Source organism: Delphinapterus leucas, chromosome 12, assembly GCF_059928025.1.
Source record: "Delphinapterus leucas isolate spDelLeu-1000000601 "Yukka" chromosome 12, BTC_Dleu_Yukka2, whole genome shotgun sequence".
NCBI classification, from domain to species: Eukaryota; Metazoa; Chordata; class Mammalia; order Artiodactyla; family Monodontidae; genus Delphinapterus; species Delphinapterus leucas.
The window spans coordinates 94,209,765-94,227,382 of NC_143140.1; the positions used below are offsets into that span (position 1 = coordinate 94,209,765).

General features: G+C 46.0%; 1 protein-coding gene across 1 annotated transcript in view; it reads left to right on the forward strand.

Annotated features, from left to right (window-relative positions):
- The window catches only part of CCR6 (C-C motif chemokine receptor 6), a 79,703-nt gene that overhangs the window by 26,739 nt on the left and 35,346 nt on the right, over positions 1-17,618 (forward strand). The window contains exon 2 of the mRNA XM_089922250.1: positions 15,587-15,727. The gene's annotated coding sequence lies outside the window, so the exon portion shown is untranslated. The remainder of the gene's footprint in view (positions 1-15,586; positions 15,728-17,618) is intronic.

A 17,618-nucleotide genomic window follows, 5' to 3' on the forward strand; every position in this document is an offset into this window, starting at 1 on the left:
ACAGTCTTCTGACAAGCTGGACCAACATAAATTAGATCTACGTCACTCATCTCTTACGATGACTTAAGCATCACCTGTCTGTTCCTCCCCCTCTTAGGTCTTCACTTTGTCACATCTGCTACCTGTCAAATGCTTCCCTAGGAGGTGGCTACATCCCCATACGTCACACACGAGGAAGCAGAGACTCAGAGAGATGTAGAAACTTACACAGACCTCCCAGTTAATAAGCAACAGAGCCAAGCTTCAGATGCTGATCTAATTCCAAGGTCTGTTGAGCTGTATTACACCCTAGTCCAGTCAGGACCTCTGTCTTGGTACGTCTACCCCAGTAACCCTCCCGCTCCAGTCACGTCCTGCAGTGTCCTATTGGTTATATACTTTCATGTCCTAGGCTTGTAATCTTTGTTTAACCAAGGGGGAATTTTAAGTTTAAAAGGAAATCCAAAAGTAATGTAGCCCAGTGTGGGATTCCATCTGTTTCCCCGAGATGCGTTTGTCCAATGGCCAATCTTCGTGTATTCCGTCAAACTAAGGAGCTTCATCTGACGAGACGGTCGTAGCATCTCTGTGGCCTCTGGTAAGGTGGCAAGCGAGGGGTCAAGAGGGAGGAGAAGCTGGAAGGGAAGTTGCCTGGCCCCACTGAGCTTTGAGCACATGTCCCACAGGAAGGCCACCTACTTTTATTTCTCTTCACCTTAAAACCTCTTCCCCTTTCGAGATGACAAATCACAAAATCGGCCTGTCCCAGATTGTGGTGAGCCCCCCCACCAACGCATCAGCGAGAGGTGGATACCTGATCAGGCCTCAAGATTGCTGCAAAAACGAGATAAGATTTTTTTTTTGTCTTTTTAGCACTTTTGAGATAAGCTTTTGAAAAACCCACACTCTTTAATTTTTGCGTGCCAATCATACTTCAGTCATCCATTCACTCAGCAAATCTTTCTGGAGCCCCTGCCGGTGGTGAGGCCCTGTTCCAGGTGACTGGGCATCTGCAGGAGTCAGCGGGCTCCTTCTCTCTGGGGCATGTGCACACTAGAGGCTGCAGACAAAGGAACGGCTGGTGGGACAGTGAAGCAGAAGCCGGGAATGGGCCTGGAGCCGATCGACTGCCCGCCAGTGGGCAGGGAGGGAGGAGACTTGGAGCAGACACCTAAGGAAGGGAGGGCCCCCCGAGGTTGTCTGGGGGATGCGTTCTCGGCAGAGAAATCCCAAGGACGAACGCCCTGAATCAGGGATGTGCTGAGCAGACTCAAGGAAAAGCCCGGATGCCAGGGTCCCGGGCGTTAACAATGGAGGGGGTGGGAGATAAAGCAGGGAGGGCGAGAGCGTGGGGCGGGGGTCCTGTGTTAGCGTGCCCTGTAGGTCATGGTTAGGGTGCAGACGTGTACTGGGGGCACCCTGGAGGATTTCGAACAGAATACAGACATGACTCGAATAACTGTAGAAGTCCCACAGGTCTGTCGCGTGGAGGACAGAGCGCAGAGGGCAGGAGTGGGCGGGGGACCCCTTGGAAGATGAAAGCACAGGTCCAAGTGGCCGGCAGGGAAGGAGTGAGAAGCTGAGGGGTTTGGGTTACAGGAGTTATGTTACATTCCGAGGAGGTAGCCGAGGGGATTGGCTGATGTGCTTGGTGGGGAGGAAGAGAGAATTGGAGTGCCCCCAAGGCCACAGCCTGTGCCACCGGGGTTGAAGGGGTTCAGTTGCCTGTTGCTGAAATGAGCTTGTGGACAAGCAAGTTTAGGGAAGGAAAACTGAGTTTGGTTTTAGACAGGAGATATTTGAAATTCTTCTCAACGTTCTGAGCAGGGATCCTGATGTCTGGAGTTCCAGAGAGGGGTCTGGACTGTAGACACGGTTTGGGGATTGTAGTCAGTTGAATAGTGTCTCCCCCAGATTCATGTACACCTGGAACCTCAGAATGTGACCTTATCTGGAAATAGTCTCTGCAGATGTAATTAAGCTGAGGGAGGGGACACAGAGACGCAGAGAGGAAGGTGGTGTGAAGGTCGGGCAGGGACGGCAGTGATGCGTCTGCAGAGCAAGGAGCCCCGCGGGCTGCAGGCCCCTCCCACAGCCAGGAAGGGCCCGGGGGTGGCCTCTCCATCAGACTTTCAGGAGGTACCAGCCCTGACCCTGCACTTCTGGCCTCCGCAACCGTGAGAGGTTACATTCCTGTTGTTTTGAGCCATCAGGTTTGTGGAACTTTGTGAAAACCTCCCCAGGAAACTAATACAGGGTCTCAGGGTAGAGACAGTGTTGAAGTGAGGTCCAGGTGAGGTCACAGAGGGCCCAGCCCAGGGCAGCCAGATGTCCAGGAGGAGAAGGTGAGGAGGGCCCAGCAGAGGAGCCTGACGAACCTCTTTTCTTTCATCAATTCCAACGGAATTTAGAGCTAGTAATAGTGGAAAACAATAGGGCGAGACTGGGGGCAAGTCTGCAAGTCGCTCTGGCAGAGGCGGGAATGAGGCTGTGCTGAGCTAACGGGCGTCGAATCTCACTCCTACCCCTGGGCCCCGTCCTGGAAATCGGCCTACCTGCATCTTTAGCTGCTTGGGAGGGGTGTCACGTGTTTTAAAAAGTCAACTTCATTGAGATGTAATTTACATACAACAAAAACGCATTCATTTTCAGGATTGTTTCAGTGAGTTTCCACAAATTTATACCAGTGCAACTGCAACCACAGCCAGAACAGGAAATGTCTCCACCACCCTCGAAGGTTCCCTGCGCTCCTCTCCTGTCGGTCTCCGCCCCTCCCCGCTCCACGCAGCGCTGATGGCTTTTCTGTCACCGTACGTTAGCTGCTTCCCCCTAGATTCCGTGTCACGGCCTCACGCAGGGGGCCCTCCTCTGGGGCGCCTGCTGCTCTCCGAGTCTCCCACGGGCGCCCTTGCATCCAGGGTGTCCTGGGCCTGGAGGCGCTGCTGCGTCTCTTCCCAGAGTCCTGCGTTCAGTGACATCAGCTTGGCTGCTCGACGTCGGCCAGAGTGGGGGGAGCAAATGCTCATTTGCTCCGCAGGAATCGGCACGCCTACCGGTCAGGGCTCTTTCACTCCTGGGGAGCCGGCTGATAAACACCTACGAGTCCACCACCGTCCCGTCTGTTCACAGAGTTACTTCCCGATCGCTGTTCCGGCCACGCTGTCAGGAGACCCGGCATCTACGCTGCTCCCGTCTCCTGGCCCTGCTCACACCTCAATCCCCCAAGGATCCTGAGAGCTTGTCCTCGAGGGCCTGTCCCGCTCCGCTCGCAGAGGCACGGCTGGGGGAGGAGTGGGACCTCTGATGCGTCCCCTCGCTGGAACAGGCGGGGGGCGTTTTCCGTTGTCACAGCTTCCGCGACTGGGAGAACAGGCATCTTGGCGGGGGGCGAGCGCTCCCCTGCTGTGCTAGGTCTAGAGCGTCGCACAGGCCAGAGGGGTTGTCACAGGAAGCTGGTGGCACCGCCGAGCGTGGGTGCCTTCTGAGCGCGCGCAGCTTGACTTTATTCCCGGTGCGCTCGGCTCCCCGCTGCGGGGGCAGAGGCGCCTCGGACCCATCTTGTGGGGGAGCCTCGGGTCCCGGTCACCAGGCGACGCCTCCTTTCTTCACGGCTTCCTTCCCCAGGAGCTCTGGATGCTCTCCTGGCCAGTGGACTTCAGCTGGGACCACCCGCGTCACTGGAAATTTTAGTCCTGCTGAACCTAAGCAGGAAAGGTATTTCTCTTCTGCTAGGGGCACCCCGGCCCTGAGGCAGCCGTTCATGCAGCTTCCCCCCAGAGCTTCACAGTGTTGCACGCTCGGAGTCCAAGCGCAGCCTAGCGGAGCCAGCGCAGAAGGTCTCAAGGCAGCTGGCCGCCGCGGCCTGCGCGGTCCACAGTTACGTAACAGCTTCTGAGAACCAAGGAGATCTGTTCCAGGCCTTCCTACTGTTTCTGCTGCGGAAGAACGGAGACTGTCCCCCTTGAAGTGACACCTCCTCCAGCATATCCGCTGTTGTCACTTGTGTCTCCACAGCAGCTCCCACCGTGAATTCCTCCAAGGTTCGCGATTATCTTGTATTTGTAAAGAAACAGCAACAATTCAGTGCGATGCTCTTTATCTTGACACAGACCCCTACACCAGCCACAGGAGAACAATGGGTCTCCCAAGACCCCAGGACGCAAGGGCGTTCCCTCTGGGGCTGCGGTCAGACAGTCCGGGGACCGTGTGAGCTGCATGGGTCAGTAGCCACAGCCTGTCTCACTTCCAGTTTAATCTAGTGGTCTCACGTGACCTAAGTCACTTGACCATCTGTACTTTGTCACCCTTCTGTACAACAAAATCTCCTGAACACCTTGTAACTCGGGGCTGCTTTTGTTTTTTTTGTTTGTTTGGTTTTTTTTTTTGCGGTACGCGGGCCTCTCACCGCTGTGGCCTCTCCCGTTGCGGAGCACAGGCTCCGGACGCGCAGGCTCAGCGGCCATGGCTCACGGGCCCAGCTGCTCCGGGGCATGTGGGATCTTCCCGGACCGGGGCACGAACCCGCGTCCCCTGCATCGGCAGGCGGACTCTCAACCACTGCGCCACCAGGGAAGCCCCTCGGGGCTGCTTTTAACACCGGTCGTCGGTCTCTGGTTGGAGCACTTTGTGAGTCTGAATGTGTCTGTGAGCACAAAGCACGCTCAGGCGCTTCCCCACAAATCAAACAGCCACAACCGTACAACCAGCTGCTAGAACTGGGAGCTGAAGACCCCTCAGACGGCAGCTCCGGGGCCCACACAGGGGAGGGATTCCCTTTACATGGCCTCCAGCTTCAGAACTCACTTGAGGCTGGTGAGTTGTCAGACAGTAAAGATTCTTTTCATCTGTTAGAAAGTTCTCTTTTGGGGGAGCCGGTATCTACTGAAACTTCCCTTATTCTACTTCTGTCTTTGCGTTTAGCACAGTTCCTGACATAGAATTAACCTTCAGAAATTATTAGGGGAACTGAGAACAAGACTGTTCCTTCCACAGGCCTGCTCTTTACAATTTGAAGATAGCTCTCAGGTCGTCCCTGATCGTCTCATTTTGGAAGCAGACACATATAGTTCCTGTAATTCTTCATAAAGGGGCACAGCCCCAAGTACTCAGCCATTCAGAATGCATTCCTGAGCGCAGCTCCCATCACTTCTAAGATGTGATACCCAGGCCTGGAAGGAATGATCCATTTGTCTGCTCAGCATAGACGTCTGCAGCGCACCACCTGAGCTGGGTTGATGGCACCAGTGGCCCCAAATAACAGGCTCCAGCACCCCATCCTCTGTGATGTGGTCTCACAGATCTCCCATCAGAAGGTAGACTCAGCTTCCCAGACAGTGAACCTGCTTTGAACCTGAGACTTGCTTTGGTCAATGGGATGTGGCAAAGGGATGGATTCCAGTTCTGAGTCTAGTCCACATGTTTATAATTTCCTTATCTCCTCTTAGAAATCTCCCTTATCACAGGAGAGGCTTGGGCTATCCTGGAAAGGATGAGAGAACACATGGGGCACAGACAGGCTGTCCCAGCTGAGGCCATTCTGCACCGGCCAGCGGTGGCTCACCTCTTGGCTGAGCACAGGTACATGAGCAGGCCCAGTCACATTGGCTGTCTGGCCCAATCAGTATAACCACCTAGTTGCCTGTAGGCTCATGAGCAATAATAAAGGGTTAGTGTTGCATCCCATTAAGGTCTCAGGGTTGTTTTCCATGCAGTGTTATTTTGGCAATAGATAACTGATATATCATATAACTAGTGCCACCCAAGATTGGATTATCTATTATAGTGGCTTACATCAAACTTGTGATCAGTTACCTTTATCTGATAATTTTTACATATATCAGTTTCTTTTTTAAAAAATTAACTAATTAATTAATTAATTTTTGGCTGTGTTGGTCTTCATTGCTGCGCGCGGCTTTCTCTAGTTGTGGCGAGCAGGGGCTACTGTTCGTTGAGGTGCGCCGGCTTCTCATTGCACTGGCTTGTCTTGTTGCGGAGCACGGGCTCTAGGCGTGTTGGGCTTCAGTTGTTGTGGCTCTCGGGATCAGTAGTTGTGGCTGGTGGGCTCTAGAGTGCAGGCTCAGTAGTTGTGGTGCACGGGCTTAGTGGCTCCGCGGCATGTGGGATCTTCCCGGACTAGGGCTTGAACCCGTGTCCCCTGCATTGGCAGGCGGATTCTTAACCATTGCGCCACCAGGAAAGCCCCATATATCAGTTTCTTGACCTGTGCTGTTCAATATGGTGGCTACCAGCCACGTGTGGCAATGGAACATTTGAAGTGTGGTGAGTCTGAATTGAGATGTGCTCTAAGTATGAAACGCACATCTGATTTTGAAGACTTAGTACAAAAATGGTAAAGTATCCCATTGATATTTTTTATACTGATTACATATTGAAATGATTATATTTTGGAATCACTGAGTTAAAATTTTTGAAGATTGCTTTTCCCAGTTTATTTTGACCTTTTTAAATGTGACTACTAGAAAAATTTAAATTACACATGTGACTCACATCATGTCTCTGCTGGACGCCATTCAAGACAGTGTCCTTCTAGCCCACGTTTATAATTTTCTTATCTCTGTGTCTTATTGCTTTCACCTCAGAATTCCAACCACATGAAATAATATAGAATCTTGAGCATTATCTATACTATTAGTTATCCATCTCAAATCTTATAATTCAGCAAATTTGATAGGCATTTTTTTCCTACTTGTATCCAAGTCATTGATTTAAAATAATTCTGATGACCACAAGATCAATATAACCCCATAGCATTTCACCAATGAATTATTTCCGTACTGAAAAAATGATTTACCATTTCTGGTTGTAATTCAATCTGCTGAGAATCTGCCTAAGAGTAATGTCATTCAGCCTACATTTTACCAGTTTATTCAGAAGGAATTTTAAACGTTTTTCTAAAATCAAGGTATATTTGATAAAATCAGGATGTGCAGGAGGTAAAGTCAAAGTCTTCAGTGTGGGAGGTGTTTCCTGATGCACCAACACACTAACATGTCAAGAAGGACGACAAAGCAGGAGCCAGTAGAGGTGGTGACGTAGGAGGCTCCTGAGCTCCTGTGCTCTCAGAGACATGCCAGATACACAGCTACACAGGGAGCAGTTCCCTCTGAAAGAGGGACAGGGACTAGCTGAGTGACTCCTATTCTTCAGGTGAATGAGAAAATACCCACTTCTAATTCTGTAGGAAAGACAAAGACACACTCTTGCCATCCCTGGCACAGTGCCACACAATCTGGAGGGAACCCCCAAATTCCAGCTTTCCCCTGAGGAGCATCAGGGGCTGGCTGCCACTCTTCCTGGAGGACACTTCTCATGCCTTCTCCCTTCATCCCGCTGCAGTAATAAAACCAAATCTCCAGTGTCTCCCTGAAGGGAGTATGTACCCACATGTGTACAGACGGAGTGACAGGATGGATACAAAAATAAGACCCAACTATATGTTGCCTACAAAAGACTCATCTCAGTTTTAAGGACAGAAGTAGATTGAAAGTGGAGGGATGGAAAAAGATATTACATGCAAATGAAAATTTAAAAAGCAAAGGGTTTTATATATACTTATATCCTTTACTCATAACAGACAAAATAGACATTAAGCCAAAGACTGCAATGAGACAAAGAAGGTCATAATATAATGATAAAGGGATCAATTCATCAAGAGGATATAACAGTTGGAAATATTTTTGCATCCAACATTGGAGAACCTAAATATATAAACAAATATGAACAGATCTGAAAGGAGAGATAGACAGCAATACGGTAATAGCATACAATACAATGCAATAATACCTCACTTGTAACAATAAAGAGATCATCCAGACAGAAAACCAACAAAGAAACATTGCACTTAAACTACACATTACACCTAGTGGAGCCAAACAACATACACAGAACATTCCATCCAACAGCAGCAGAATGCACATTCTTCTCAAGTGCACATGGAACATTCTCCAGGAGAGATCACATGTCAGGCCACAGAGTAAGTCAATAAATTAAGAAGATTGAAATCGTATCAAGCACCTTTTCCAACCATAATGAAATGAAACTATAAATCAATTATAAGAAGAAAACTGGAAAATTCACAAATATGTGGAGATTAAACAACAAGCTACTGAACAACAAATGGGTCAAAGAAAAAATAAAAAAGAAATTTAAAAGTATCTTGAGACAAATGAAAATGAAAACACAACATTCTAAAACTTCTGTGATGCAGCAAAAGTAGTTCTAAGAGGGAAGTTTATAGCAATAAACATGTACATTAAGAAAAAAGAAAGATCTCAAATGAACAACTAACTTTACATCTCGAAGAACGTTACACCTCAAGGAACTTGAAAAAGCAGAATAAACTTAGCCCAAATTTAGTAGAAGGAAGGAAATAACAAAGAGCCGAGCAGACCCAAATTAAATAGAGGCTACAAAGACAATAGGAAAGATCAATGAAACTAAGAGCTGGTTTTTTGAAAGGATAAACCAAATAGACAAATCTTTAGCTAGACTTACCAAGAAAAAGAGAGAGAACTCTCAAATAAAATTAGAAAGAGAACACATCACAACTGATACCACAGAAATATAAAAGATCATAAGATACTACTATGAATAATTGTACACCAAAAAAACCAGACTACCTGAAAGAAATTGACAAATTCCTAGAAACATACAACCTACCAAGACTGAATCCTGAAGAAATAGAAAATCTGAACAAATCAATTACTAGTAAGGAGGTTGAACCAATAATCAAAAATCTCCCAAAAAACAATGGCCCAGGACCAGATGGCTTCACTGATGAATTCTACCAAACATTCAAAGAAGAATTAGTACCAATCCCTCTCAAACTCTTCCAAAAATTAGAGCAGGAGGAAATACTTCCAAACTGATTTTATGAGGACAGCGTTACCCTGATACCAAAACCAGAAAAAAAGCATTACAAGAAAAGAAATTACGGTCCAGTATCTCTGATGAACATATAGGCAAAAGTCCTCAATAAAATATAAGCAAACTAATTTAAACAATACATTGAATGGATTACACACCAGGATCAAGTGGGATTTTTCCAGGAGGGCAACAATGGCTCAACATTGACAGGTTAATTAATGTGATTCACCACATTATAAAAATGAATGATAAAAATCATATCGTCATCTCAATAGATGTAGAAAAATAATCTGGCAAAATTCAGCGTCCTTTTATGACAAAACTTCTCAACGAACTGGGTATAGAGGGAATGTATCTAAACATAATAAAGGCCAGGTATGAAAAACTTACAGCTAACATCATACTCAATGGTGAAACACTGAAAGTTTTATCTCAAGATCAGGAACAAGACAAGGATGTCTGTTCTCACCATTTTTATTCAACACAGTACTGGAAGCCCTAGTTAGAGAAATTAGGCAAGAAAAAGAAAAAAAGACATCCAAATCAGAAAAGAAGTAAAATCGTTTCTATTTGCAGATGACATGATATTATACATAGGCAACCTACAAGACTGTACAGAAAAAAAAAAAAATGTTAGAACTAAAAATGATTTCAGTACAGTTGCAGGATACAAAATCAATATAAAAAAATCAACTGCATTTTTATACCCCACAGTTAATGATCAGAACAAAAAATTAGGAAAACAATTCCATCAAAAAGAATAAAATACTTAGGAATAAATTTAACCAAGGAGGTGAAATATCTGTGCACTGAAAACCATAAAACATTGATGAAGGAAATCAAAGAGGATACAAATAAATGGATTGGAAGAATTAATATTGTTAAAATGTTCATTTATCCAAAGAGATCTTCAGATTCAATATAATTTCTGTCAAAATTCCAGTGGCAATATTCACAGAAATAGAGAAAATAATCCTAAAATTTGTACAGAACCACTAGGGACTCAAAGGAATCAAAGCAATCTTGAGAAAGAAGAGCAAAGCTAGAAGCATCATGCTCCCTGATTTCAAACTCTATTGCAAAGCTCTGCTCATCAAAACAGCATGGTATTGGCATAAAAACAACCACATAGATCAATAAAACAGAATAGAGAACCCAGAATAAACACACATATATGGTCAATTCATTTTCCACAAAAGAGCCCAGAATATATAATGGGGAAAGGACAGCCTCTTTAATAAATTTTGTTGGAGAAACTGGACAGCCACATGCAAAAGAATGACACTGGACCCCTGTCTTACACCTTACGCAAAAATCAACTCAAAATTGATTAAAGACTTGAACATAAGACCTGAAGTTGTAAAATTCCTAGAAGAAAATATAGGCAGTAGACCCCTTGACATTGGTCTTGGTGATGATTTTTTTTTTTTTTTTTTTTTTGGCGGTACGTGGGCCTCTCACTGTTGTGGCCTCTCCCGTTGCAGAGCACAGCCTCTGGACGCGCAGGCTCAGTGGCCATGGCTCACGGGCCCAGCCGCTCCGAGGCATGTGGGATCTTCCCGGACCGGGGCACGAACCCGCATCCCCTGCATCGGCAGGCGGACTCTCAACCACTGCGCCACCAGGGAAGCCCGGTGATGAGTTTTTGCATTTGACGTCAAACACAAAGACAACAAAAACAAAAATAAGCAAGGGGACTACATTAAACTAACAAGCTTCTGCACAGCAAAGGAAACCATTAACAAAATGAAAAGGCAATCTACTGAGTGGGACAATATATTGGCAAACCATATATCTGATAAGGGGCTAGTAGCCAAAATATACAAGGAGCTCGTACAACTCAATAGCAGTAAACAAACAAACAAACCCAATTAAAAATGGGCAGAGGACATAAATAGATGTTTTTCCAAAGAAGACATATAAATGGCCAACGGGTACATAAAGATGTGCGCAACGTTACTAATCATGAGGAAAATGCAAGTCACATCCTCAATGAGCCATCACCTCGCGCTTGTTAGAATGCCTACTAGCAAAAAGACGAGATAAATGCCGGTGAGGATGTGGGGATAAAGGACACTTGCCCACTGTTGGAATGTCAACTGGTACAGCCACTATGGAAATCAGTGTGGAGGTTCCTCAAGTAATTAAAAATAGAACTACCATATGCTTAAGAATCCTACTTTCGGGTATATATCTAAAGGAAACTAAGTCACTCTCTCGAAGACATATCTCTCCTCCCATGTTCATAGCGGCATTATTGACAATAGTCAAGATACGGAAACAACTTGAGGGTCTATCGACGGATGGATGGATAAAGATGTGGCACCTTACATACAATAGAATCTTATTCAGCCATAAAAAGGAAATCTTACCATTTGCAGCAACGTGGATGAACCTGGAAGGCATTACGCTAAGTGACATGATCTGCACAGAAAAAGACAAGTGCCACATGGCATCACTTATACGTGGAATCTAAAAGAAAAAGAGAAGTCAAACTCCTAGAAACAGAGAGTAGGAAAGTGGCTGCCAGGGCTGAGGGTGGGGAAAATGGGGAGAGTCTGGTAAAGGTTGCAAACTTTCAGTCTTCAGATGGTTAATGTCTGAGGATCTAATGTAGAACATGGCGATTACAGTTGATGCCACTGTATGCATAATTGAAATTTGCTAAGAGGGTAGAACTTAAATGTTCTCTCACACACACACGAGTTAATTATGTGAGATGACGGAGGCGTTCATTAACTCAATGAGGGGGAGATCCTTTCACATGTATACATGTGCCGGATCATCGCATTGCACACTTTAAATATCTTACAGTTTCATTTGTCTATCACACCTCAGTAAAGCTGGAACAAATAAAAGAAATGAAGTTGCTTTGTGATGATGTGCTCATAATGTTTACCACAGTCTTCTAAATGCTCACAAAAGTACTTATGAAGCAATATGTTCTAAAATATTTCTGGGGTGCCAAGTCTCGTCTTTAGTGATTTTTTTTCCCCCGCTTCCCCACCCCTTCCTTTTTGGGCATCAGGACACTGGTCATCTGCAGTTCCATGGGTATCCTTCCCCCTCTCCATCCTTCTCAGGTGTTAGAGGCCATTAGCCTCTTCACGAAACTCGCTCGGACCATGCAGAATCTGAAGAATCATCACTGAACTGTCTTAATCAAGGGAATTCTGTGTATCCATTTCTAGCCTAAAATTAAAAGTTATGTTCAAAATCAAAACTACAATGAGGTACGACCTCACACCAGTCAGAATGGCCCTCAACAAAAAGTCTACAAACAATAAATGCTGGAGAGGGTGTGGGGAAAAGGGAACCCTCCTACACTGTTGTTGGGAATGTAAACTGGTGCAGCCACTACGGAGAACAGTATGGAGGTTCCTTAAAAACTAAAAATAGAGCTACCATATGACCCAGCAATCCCACTCCTGGGAGTATATCTGGAAAAGATGAAAACTCTAATTTGAAAGATAGATGCACCCCAATGTTCATCACAGCACTATTTACAATAACTAAGTCATAGAAGCAAACTAAATGTCCATCAACAGATTAATGGATAAAAAAGATTTTGCATATATACACAATGGAATATTACTCAGCCATAAAAAAGAATGAAATCATGCCATTTGCAGCAACATGGATGGGCCCAGAGATGATCACACTAAATGAAGTAAGTCAGACAGAGAAAGACAAACATCACGTGATATCACATATGTGGAATCTAAAAAATGGTACAAATGAACCTATTTACAAAACAGAAAGAGACTCACAGACCTAGAAAACAGACTTATGGTTACCAAAGGGGAAAGGCGGGGTGGGATAAATTGGGAATTTGAGATTACACACTACTATATATAAAATAGATAACCAACAAGGATCTACTGTCTAGCACAGAGAACTCTACTCAATACCTTGTAATAACCTATCATGGAAAATAATCTGAAAAAAAAAACATATATATATATACACACATACATATAACTGAATCACTTTGCTGTACACCTGAAGTGTTGTAAATCAACTGTACTTCAATTTTAAAAAAAGAAGAAAAACAAGAAAAAAATGTTTAGAAGTTATGTTCATGGAAGCAAGCTCAGTTTTTCACTTAAAAAGTGGAAAAAGTTTCACCTGGAAGTTTGATAACAGTTCAGTACCTTTGCTAATACCCCCTACAGCAGAGGGGGACCTGTTAACAAATGCAAATTTCCTTTACAAAAGGAAAACTTCTGCCGTAGTTTTAGAGCTTTTCCTGTGTCTGCAGGTACTCAAGAGCCTTTAGCTCAAAATAATCCATACAGCAAAGAGGCACATCTGGAGGGCATGTCCCACACCCCTCGCCCACAAGTCCAGACCAACACACAAGCCTGTTGGCGCATGGCGGCGCTCAGCCTGCTGGCCTCCAGGGAGCGGTTGGATTCCTGACGCAGGCCGTCTCATCCACACCTGGGCCGACCAGGACTTCCTCCTCTCCCCACCTCTGCGGCGTGTTGGCTGGCTATTCAGCACGACTGGCTGTGTGTTGTTATGTATGGTTTTTTGGGGTTTTTTGGGGGGTATAAAACATTTATTGTTTCACTAGGTTTTTTTAATCTGTTTTTAAACAAATTTTTATTTTATACTGGAATGTATTTGATTAACAAGTTTGTGTTAGTTTCAGGTATACAGCAAAGTGATCCAGTTATACATATACACGTATCTATTCTTTTTCAAGTTCTTTTCCCATTTAGGTTATTACAGAAAATTGAGTAGAGCTGCCTGTGCTATACAGTAGGTCCTTGTTGGTTAATTGTTTTAAATAGAGCAGTGTGTATACGTCAATCCTTAAAAAACTAAAAATAGAGCTACTGTATGATCCAGCAATCCCACTCCTGGGCATATATCCAGAGAAAACCATGGTTCAAAAGGATACATGCACCCCGATGTTCATTGCAGCACTATTCACAATAGCCAAGACATGGAAACAACCTGTGTCCATCGACAGAGGTGGGGTGTTTAAAGATGCTCTGGGAAGTTATTCTCATGGGACCAATACAACCCAAGATATTCTGACATGGCACAAAACCCCACCGATTGAGTTTCCACCCTTTAACAATCGCCCAGTAGCATACAGGACAGAATTCTCTCCCTCTCCTTCATCCTCTTCCCGTGTCCCTGAACCCCAGATCTCCTCGACGCTGCTCTGGGCAGGAGGTTCAGGGGCAGGTAAGACGTCGGCCGTTTATTGTTTGAATCCCTCGAAGTGAGTTTCCTAATATGGACGAACACAATGGTCCCCCCGCATCAAACACTGCTCGAAAAGCCCACGTCAAACCTCCTTATCCTGTCTCCTTTCCAGGACCAGCCAGTCTCCGCACTGTCCCCAAGCGGCCCAGAGGGACCTCCCTCTGTCCATTGGCTCCCACCATTCATTCTCAGGGACGGCCTGCTCAGGGGTCCGGTTGCTGCCCAGGGATCCCCTTTCCTGCCCAGGGGTCCTGTTGCTGACACCGTCTCCTTGCACACCTGGCTTCAGGACTCCTCCCAACTCTAGCCCGGGTATCTGTACTGTTTCACACCCCCAGGAAACCCCCTGGTGGTTGGTTTATGCTATCTTGTATCTTTTGTGTGTCAGGTGGCACTAAGTGGTCCTACACAGAACAGAAAACTGAAGGCCGTTGAGCCTTCAGCAGGCAGGCATTGGAGTCTTCTGTCCAGGTCAGCGGGGCCAGCTCTGCTCCACCAGCCCTCAGGCAACCCAGCAATTCCTGCTCAGCCGTCCCCAGTCGCTAGGGGGTGGCCCCAAACTCTCAAAGGAGGTGGCATCCTTGTTCCAGCCAGGAGCATGGACGGACAGACAAAGAAGAGGGGCAAAGGGCACCCACATCTCACAGCCAGCACTTCACCACATGGCCGCTCCAAGATACCAGGGAGGCTCGTGTGCAGACTTGGGGCCTTTTTTCAAGGTGCCTCTGTGTCCAGGCAAAAATTCTATTACTGTGCAAGAAGGAGAGAACCGAAATTGGGGGAAATTAGTCTCTACGACAGCACCCACCTTTACAGTCTTCACATATTCATGTCTTAAAGGAGCAAAGATGTCCTTTATACTTGACACAGGATCCTTTATACAGGATCACCCATGGGCCTGAAGGCAAAACAATCAGGACGTTTCGGGTGCCTGTTCCACGGGCTTTTGCTGGTTCAGATGTGATGCTGTGACGGCACCATCTTCCCTGAGCACAGTGTAAGCATGTTGTTTCCATTCTTCCTACAAAAGATGCAGGTTCAGCCAGTTCAAAATCAGGAAATGAACATGTGAATGGTTGGAATCTCATGACACAGGGAGGAAAAGCTGTTATCATCCTAGATTTGTCCTACAAATGGGGCAGCCACTACTGAGACCCAAGGAGCTGGGACAGGGCTCAGTGCCCGCCACCAAGAGCGGTGGGGGAAGAGGAAGCCAGCCCCAGGAGGGGGTGACACAGAAGCTGCCTGTGGTGCAGGGCCCTCCTGTCAATGATGGTAATTAGCACGCCCGGGGTTTGCTTGGTTAAAACCACGACCCCCCAGGAAGTGAATGGGGTGACATGGGGAGCAAAATAAGAGACAAAAACTTTTGTGGACAAGAAAAACAGGCTTTGTTTACAGGCTGCTTAGAGAAAGTATGTAACTAACGACTTTTACTGGTATCAACTAGAACGACTAGTCATGGACATGTCATTTCTCTCACTCTTGTTCGTCCCAGGAAATGTCCCAGAAACCAAAGGTCGTGACCTGGAAGACATTCTGATTCCAGGGAATGAATGAAGAATGGAAGTCTGGACTTGGAAAAATCCTAATAAATCTTAATGAAAAGTTTCAGATTTTAGCACAAAGCAGACACTTGGTAAGTATTGGCCAAGTAAGTGAAAGAAAAATATTTGAGGACAATTTTATTATTTACAAGTTTTATCAGATGGTTGGAAAGAAACACAGCTCATGAGTTCACTATTTTAGATATCTTTTCATAAGTGCTGTTATGTTAGTAAACATCTGAAGAACGTCAAGGAGGCTGGAAAGGAAACTATGGTCCAAGGTGGCAGGTTGAAAAACACAGACTGTGCTCGCTGGAGTTGTGTGGGGCACACCCTGTGTAACTCTGAACAGCAGTCCTTCTCAGGGTCACTTATGTTTAAATTAACGTTCAAGAGCCCTGGAGAGCTGTGATGTGGATACAGAGCCCAGGTGGGTTAAGGAAGGTGTCCCTGTGGGGTGTGGATGGCAACCCAGACTGGAGATCAGAACCGAAGCAAAGTCAGAGGGTAGCTGCTCAGGAGGGCAGCGGTGGTGATGGGAGAGTTGTTACGAGGAGGGAGGATTGATCAAATTGGTAAATATTCTGAGGATTAATGGAAGCCATGTTTCTCATGGTCAAAGAAGGAAATTATAAATGTGGAAAGAGCAGAGTGAACCCTACAGTGCTGATTTCAAAGTGGAGATTTTGGTGAGAGTCGGGGTTTCAACAGACGTACATAGACGTAGATGTAAATAGAGATGTGTCATACCTGTGTGTGTATGTGTTTGCACTACTGCATGTGTGTGTGTGTGTGTGTGTGTGTGTGTAAACATAAATACACTCTTTAGATTTTTCCACCAAAATCGGCTGGGAGCAGACACCCGTGTAGCAATGAACATGCTAGACCCAGCTATTAGATTCTATGTTCCATTCTCCACAGAAAAAAAGCCCAGACTTGGAGAAATGGCAGATCCCAGGGCTCGGTGGGACTGGGAAATTGCAAGATGGGCTGAAAACAGGAAGTAAGGAAATGCTCAAACAGTGATAGGATGTCAAAAGGATATTTTGGTCAAACCTGGAGAGACTTTTTTTTTTTTTTTGGCGGAACGTGGGCGTCTCACTGTTGTGGCCTCTCCCGTTGCGGAGCACAGGCTCCGGACGCGCAGGCTCAGCGACCATGGCTCACGGGCCCAGCCGCTCCGCGGCATGTGGGATCTTCCCGGACCGGGGCACGAACCCGTGACCCCTGCATCGGCAGGCGGACCCTCAACCACTGCGCCACCAGGGAAGCCCTGGAGAGACTTTTACATCAAAATAAATAATGATGTTATTATTAATGAAAGTAATAATGGGTTATTCAGTAACCTACTGAGCAAAATAGGAATCCGTGATCCTGTTCTGACATAAATAAATCGGGAGAGGAGAAAGCTTTTGGTAGCAGAATGCCAGCCTTTCAGCGTGGAAGGATGGGTGGATGGCAGCATCACCAGTGGGTCCACTCGTAACAATAAGCAATCCAAGAAATATCCAGGTATGCTAGAGCCGCAGTGAAGGTCTGAGGAGGGTAGGGCTTATTTGCAGTCTCAAAACTTCCCCTCATACAATACTTACTCATTACAAAGGGAAAAGGATGACTTCACAGTGGGGAAGTCTGGCAGATACCACATTCGTCACGTGATCACAGGTAGTACAAGCCGAGGGACAAGGCACCTGGTAGGGCCCACTGGGAAGAGCACAGCACCAGCTCTGTGACATTTCTGCCAGAACTGTGTATCCTGTATCTAGACGTAAGGATACGCGAGACAAACCCAAACCGAGGACTATTCTACAGTTGTCTGAGGTGTCAAGGTTGGGAGGCCAGGGAAAGACTGAGAAACAGATTGTGAAGGAGACTTTGAGAACTAGGCACAATGTGAGATTCTAGGTCGGATCCTTTTGCCCTGAATGACTTTAATGGGACAAGTGGTAAAACTTGAAGGGTCTCCAAGGACTAGATGGGGGG